The sequence below is a fragment of the Macaca thibetana genome, chromosome 8 (assembly GCF_024542745.1).
Source record: "Macaca thibetana thibetana isolate TM-01 chromosome 8, ASM2454274v1, whole genome shotgun sequence".
In the NCBI taxonomy this organism is placed as follows: domain Eukaryota; kingdom Metazoa; phylum Chordata; class Mammalia; order Primates; family Cercopithecidae; genus Macaca; species Macaca thibetana.
Genome location: NC_065585.1, coordinates 44,101,143 through 44,106,408, shown reverse-complemented (window position 1 = coordinate 44,106,408; position 5,266 = coordinate 44,101,143). Strand labels below are relative to the sequence as shown.

The following is a 5,266-nucleotide window of genomic DNA, read 5'->3' as shown; positions in this document are numbered from 1 at the left end:
CTCCTCTACAGTATAGGCTAGACTTAAGAAGTTGCTTCTTTTAAACAGAATGTGGCTTCTTTCTTGCTCTTTCTCTTGGATCAAACATTCTGGGGGAAGCCAGCTACCATACTCTGAGGACATTCGAATAGCCCTAGGGAGAGGTCCTTATGGTGAGGAACTAAGGCCTCCTGCCAGCAACCAGCAATGGACAGTCATACGAGAAAGTCACCTGGGAGTGGGAACTCCTGTCCCAGTCCAGCCTTAAGATGACTACAGCTCAGTCAACTTTTTTTTTTTTTTTTTTTTTTTTTTTTTTTTTGAGATGGAGCCTTGCTCTGTTGCCCAGGTTGGAGTAGTGCAGTGGCATGATCTTGTCTCACTGCAACCTCTGCCTCCCAGGTTCAAGCAATTCTCCTGTTTCAGCCTCCCGAGTAGCTGGGGTTACAGGCACATATCACCATGCCTGGCTAATTTTTGCATTTTTAGTAGAGATGGGGTTTCACCACGTTGGCCAGGTCAAACTCCTGACCTCAAGTGATCCACTCTCCTTGGCCTCCCAAAGTGCTGAGATTACAGGCATGAGCCACTGTGCCCGGCCCCCAGTCAACATTTTGAGCACAGCCTAGTGAGGGATCCTGCACCAGAGCCTGCCAGCTAAGCCACTTCCCAAATCCCAACTTTGTGAGATAATAAATGTTAACTGTTTTAAGCTCCCAAATCATGAGGTAATGTTACACAGCAATAGATACTAATACATGCTCAAAAGGTAGGACTAGAGAGAGGGATGGGAGAAGTCTCACCAAATACTTCTCTGTGCAAGGAGCTTTCATTTGATTTAACCCCCCTTTCCCATGAGAACATCACATCCTAATGGCTTGTTTACTTCTCTGTCTCCCAGATAACCCATGGGCTCCTGAGAGCAGGGATTGTGACTTACTCATCTTTGATGTAGCCAAGTTCTAACAAACCTAAATGTGCAGGTAATGTAAAATTATTTATTTTTCTATTACTTTTGAATATCTATTTTGAGTATCTGCTCTGAGTGGCAGAAACAGCCAATTCTGGGGCCCTTTACCTCTCAGATCTGATTTTGCTCATTCCTTCCATACCCTTTTGAGCCATGGGAAGCACTTGGCTGCCTCTGTACCCCGCAGGATGGGGAAATTCTGCTAGGGGTTCTCAGATCTGCTGGGACTCTATAAGGTCTGCCACTTCCAGGCCTCTTCTCTGGACAGGAGGCTAAAATCCCACCCCCACTGCAACCTTAGGACTCACCACAATGGCTAATTCTCTTACTTTCACCTTTACTCTTAGTTACTTGCCTCTGACTTCCAAATCTATTGTTTAGGACCAGGGACATTCAGGGCCGTGTGTGTGTGTGTGTGTGTGTGTGTGTGTGTGTGTGTGTGTGTGTGTGTGTATGATTTTTAAACTTTTTAACAAATTATAAAAAAATTTTAATATACAGGCCAGGCATGGTGGCTCACACCTGTAATCCCAGCACTTTGGGAGGCCAAGGTGGGCAGATCACTTGAGCTCAGGAGTTCGAGACCAGCCTGGCCAACGTGGCGAAACCCCGTCTCCACTAAAAATACAAAAATGAGCTGGGTACGGTGGTGGGCGCCTGTAGTCACAGCTACTTAGGAGGCTGAGGTGGGAGGATGGCTTGAGCCTGGGAGGCAGAGGTTGCAATGAGCCGAGATCATGCCACTGCACTCTAGCCTGTGTAACAGAGCCAGACGCTGTCTCAAAAAAATTTTTTTTTAATGTACAGAAAGATCAGCAAATAATATGACACTTTTGTATCTACTACCAAAAGTAAACAGATGTTAAAATGTTGTCATGTTTGTTTTAGATCACTCTTTTCTTAAAAATAAAATAAATCACTGCAGATAGAGCCAAGTACCTCCACTCTCCTCTGCTTCCTGGAAGTATCGACTATGCTGAAACTGGCGTTCTTCTGTCTCTTGTAGAGTTTTGTTCGGTTATTATGTTTATGCATTTAAAAATAATATGTTCTATTATATACATCTAAAACGTTTTCTTATTATATGTATTTGTCACTTTTTTCCTACTCCACATTATGTTTATTTTCCTCATTTTAAGGTAATAATTTACTTATAGCTAATTTTACTCTTTTTAGTGTAGTATACACTTCTATATGTTTTGATACATATGTCCAAATATGTAATTACCACCACAAGTAAGATATAGAACAGATTTGTTACCCCAAAAAGTCGCTACTAGGATCTTGATATTTGACATACATATACTAGGCTCTAGACAATGGAAAGCCTAGCCTTGAATCGCAAGAGTGCTTTGTCTGCCATTCTGCAGTGTTACTTCCTGCTTGAAGCAATCAATGCCTGAGAACTGAGGGGGAGATGGTGGCAGAGAGCTACGAAATTCACAAGCAGGAATCTCAGTTAATATGCAGCCACCCTTGCCCGCCCCCGGTCAAAGTCCTAGGGCCTAGCCAAAGCTAGATCCATGAGAAATATTGGTCATCTAGTGAGTAAATAAACGAATAAATGAAACAACTTACGTAGGAAGGTAGATAAGTGATTGTTCTCTTCTCCATCCTTTCTGAGTGCCAGGAGTTACCAAGGAGGCTTCAGGGTTGGGCTTTAGCCCTGTTCCTTTGGTCTCCGATGTTGGGGGAGATGCGGATTGATTTCAGCCCCAGGAGCAATGTGTCCTGCATTCCCATCTCGGATATTGCTCAATACAGCCTCATAGGCTCTTCTGGGTTGTGTGAGTGTCTCCTTATGGGATATCTGAGCTCTTGTTTGCCATCATTCACCCAGTGAACCAGCAGCTCATCGCTTTTTCTCCCCATGAGAAGAATGAATTCACTTGGATTGTTAAGTATAAAAGTGTTAGGGAAAGACTCTTTTAAACTGCTAACCGTAAGGCTTAACCTCCCTGGTAATGGAGATCAGTGCTCCTTTCTACTTTCTTTACAGCCCAAGGATCTTCAGTAACTATGGCTCCCAGGATGGTACGTATATTCCAAAGGAAAAATGGGTTATGATTGATTAGTTATGTCTGCACAAGAGATGGACAGACAGAGCAAGAGAGTAAATATAGCTATGCTGTATTTACCAACCCTGACTCATGCCTTTGATGCTGCCATATTACTTCTCCAAGATGTTGGTAAAACAAGCCCTTCTATGGCAAAAAGCCTCCTTGCCCTTCTGGGATGCCCAGTTTCTTTTTCTTTTTCTTTTTTCTTTTTTTTGAGACAGGGTCCCACTTTGTCACTTGTGCTGGAAACCAGTGGTGTGACATAGTTCACTGTAGCTTCGACTTCCTGGGCTTAAGCAATCCTCCCAGCTCAGCCTCCCAAGTAGCTAGCACTACAGGTGCACACCACTGCACATGACTTTTTTTTTTTTTTGAGATGGAGTCTTGCTCTGTTGCCCAGGCTAGAGTGCAGTAGCACCATCTCAGCTCACTGCAATCTCCGCCTCCCGGGTTCAAGTGATTCTCATGCCTCAGCCTCCTGAGTAGCTGGGATTACAGGCATGAGCCACCACATCCAGCTAATTTTTGCATTTTTAGTAGAGACGGGATTTCACCATTTGGTCAGGCTGGTCTTGAACTCCTGACCTCAAGTGATCCACCTGCCTCAACCTCCCAAAGTTTTGGGATTACAGGCATGAGCCACTGCACCTGGCCAGTAACTTCTAAATTTTTTTGTAGAGAGGGGGTCTTGCTATGTTGCTCAGGCTGGTCTCAAACTTCTGGGCTCAAGTGATCATCCTGCCTTGTCCTCCCAAAGTGTTGGGATTATAGGCATGAGTCACCATGCCCGCCTGCCCGGTTATCTTATGGTGTCCAAACAGCTAACTGACCTAGACAGACTCTGTCTGGAGGCAGCAATGATGGAGGTGTTCTTCTTGTGGCTAGGTTGAGAAGATAACAGCAATGGAGTTGGCTTAGCACTCCTGCAGACCCTCTGTGCCAGAGACAAACCAATACAGATGCCTGAACTGGGCTTCATTTCTTATTGAAGGTCTTGGCAGCAAGTCCCAGGGTATTTTCATTATTTAGCATCCTGATTGAGGTGTGCGTCTGTGTGAGAGAATGAAGCACACAGGTCCTGCATCTCATTACTTCCTCTGATGAAAGGAAACAGGCAGCCTAGCCTTGGGAATTCTAAGTTGCAATGGAAAAAAGAGCAGTCCCAGGTCTTATCCACTTTCCTGTTGCATGTGCTGGCCCTGTTGGGGTGGGCTGTCCATTGGGGGTTTGTTGACTTTTTGCTTCTGCTAACTGTTCACAAGAAAAAATCAAAGCAGAATCTCTGTGTTTTAAAAAGTACTTAGCTAAAGTATGCAGCAGATCTCTTTCTTCTGCCCCATGGGGGACTGGCAAGTCCAGTGCCCAGTGGAAGCAAAGTCTCTGCACAAAGAGGTGATGCCTTCACCCCGCAGGGCTCCTGGGGACCCCCTGGGGGAGGGACAAATTTGGGGAACAGCAGCTGCTGAAGGCCAAGCTCCAGTGATCTTCAGTTCTTGCTCACTGCAGATCAAAGAAGTCTTGCTGTGTCCAGATCACATAAATATTGAATAAGGCTGCTTGGAATCCTTAAAAGAGTTTGGAGAGGAGGAGGAGTCCAGTGCAGAAGATGGTATCAGAAAATGCTGACCCTCAGCTAAGAGCTAATACAAAAGTCAGCAACAAAGGAATGAGAATGGATCCTATCAGGCATGGCTTCTATTTTCGGCTTGGAATTTGCACACGCATTGCTTTTAAGGTATAAGTCGTGCAAGAATTTGACTGTCTGGGTCAGAACAATGAGAAGGAGAAAAGCATTTATCTCTTGGTTTGGTTTTCTAAACTTTCTTCCTTTATTTGGAAGTCCAGTATATTAACTTGAGGCTCCTGACCTCATACTGGCTTTCTACCCTTGTTGCCGGAGAGTTCTCTACCCACTGCTGGGGCAGATGCTCTCAGGGGTCTTTCACGAATAGGCTACTCTCCAAAGGACCCCTGTTGATTTAGGAGTCATGTTTGCTGGGAAGCATTTCATGGCACCCCAAATCTGAACCAGGCCCCTCTGTCTGCAGCCCCACAGGCCCCGATGCTCTTTCACCAGAGCACACGTAACACTGGCTTGTGTGCATGTCCGTCTCTCCCACTGCACTACAGCAGCTGGGGCAGGCTCAGTGCTTTACTCACCAGTACATCCCCAGCCCCTAGCACAGTGCCTGATACACAGCAGTGCTCAACAAACATGTACTGAATGAATACACTAGAAGTGTATGAGGGAAGCTCC

General features: G+C 45.3%; 1 long non-coding RNA gene across 1 annotated transcript; it reads left to right on the top strand.

The window, feature by feature from the left end:
* The first annotated feature begins 775 nt into the window (after positions 1–775).
* On the top strand, positions 776–4,777 carry LOC126960918 (uncharacterized). The gene is made up of 3 exons (XR_007728149.1): positions 776–962; positions 2,949–2,983; positions 4,516–4,777. It is a non-coding gene; the product is annotated as an uncharacterized LOC126960918 (long non-coding RNA).
* Positions 4,778–5,266: the final 489 nt, after the last annotated feature.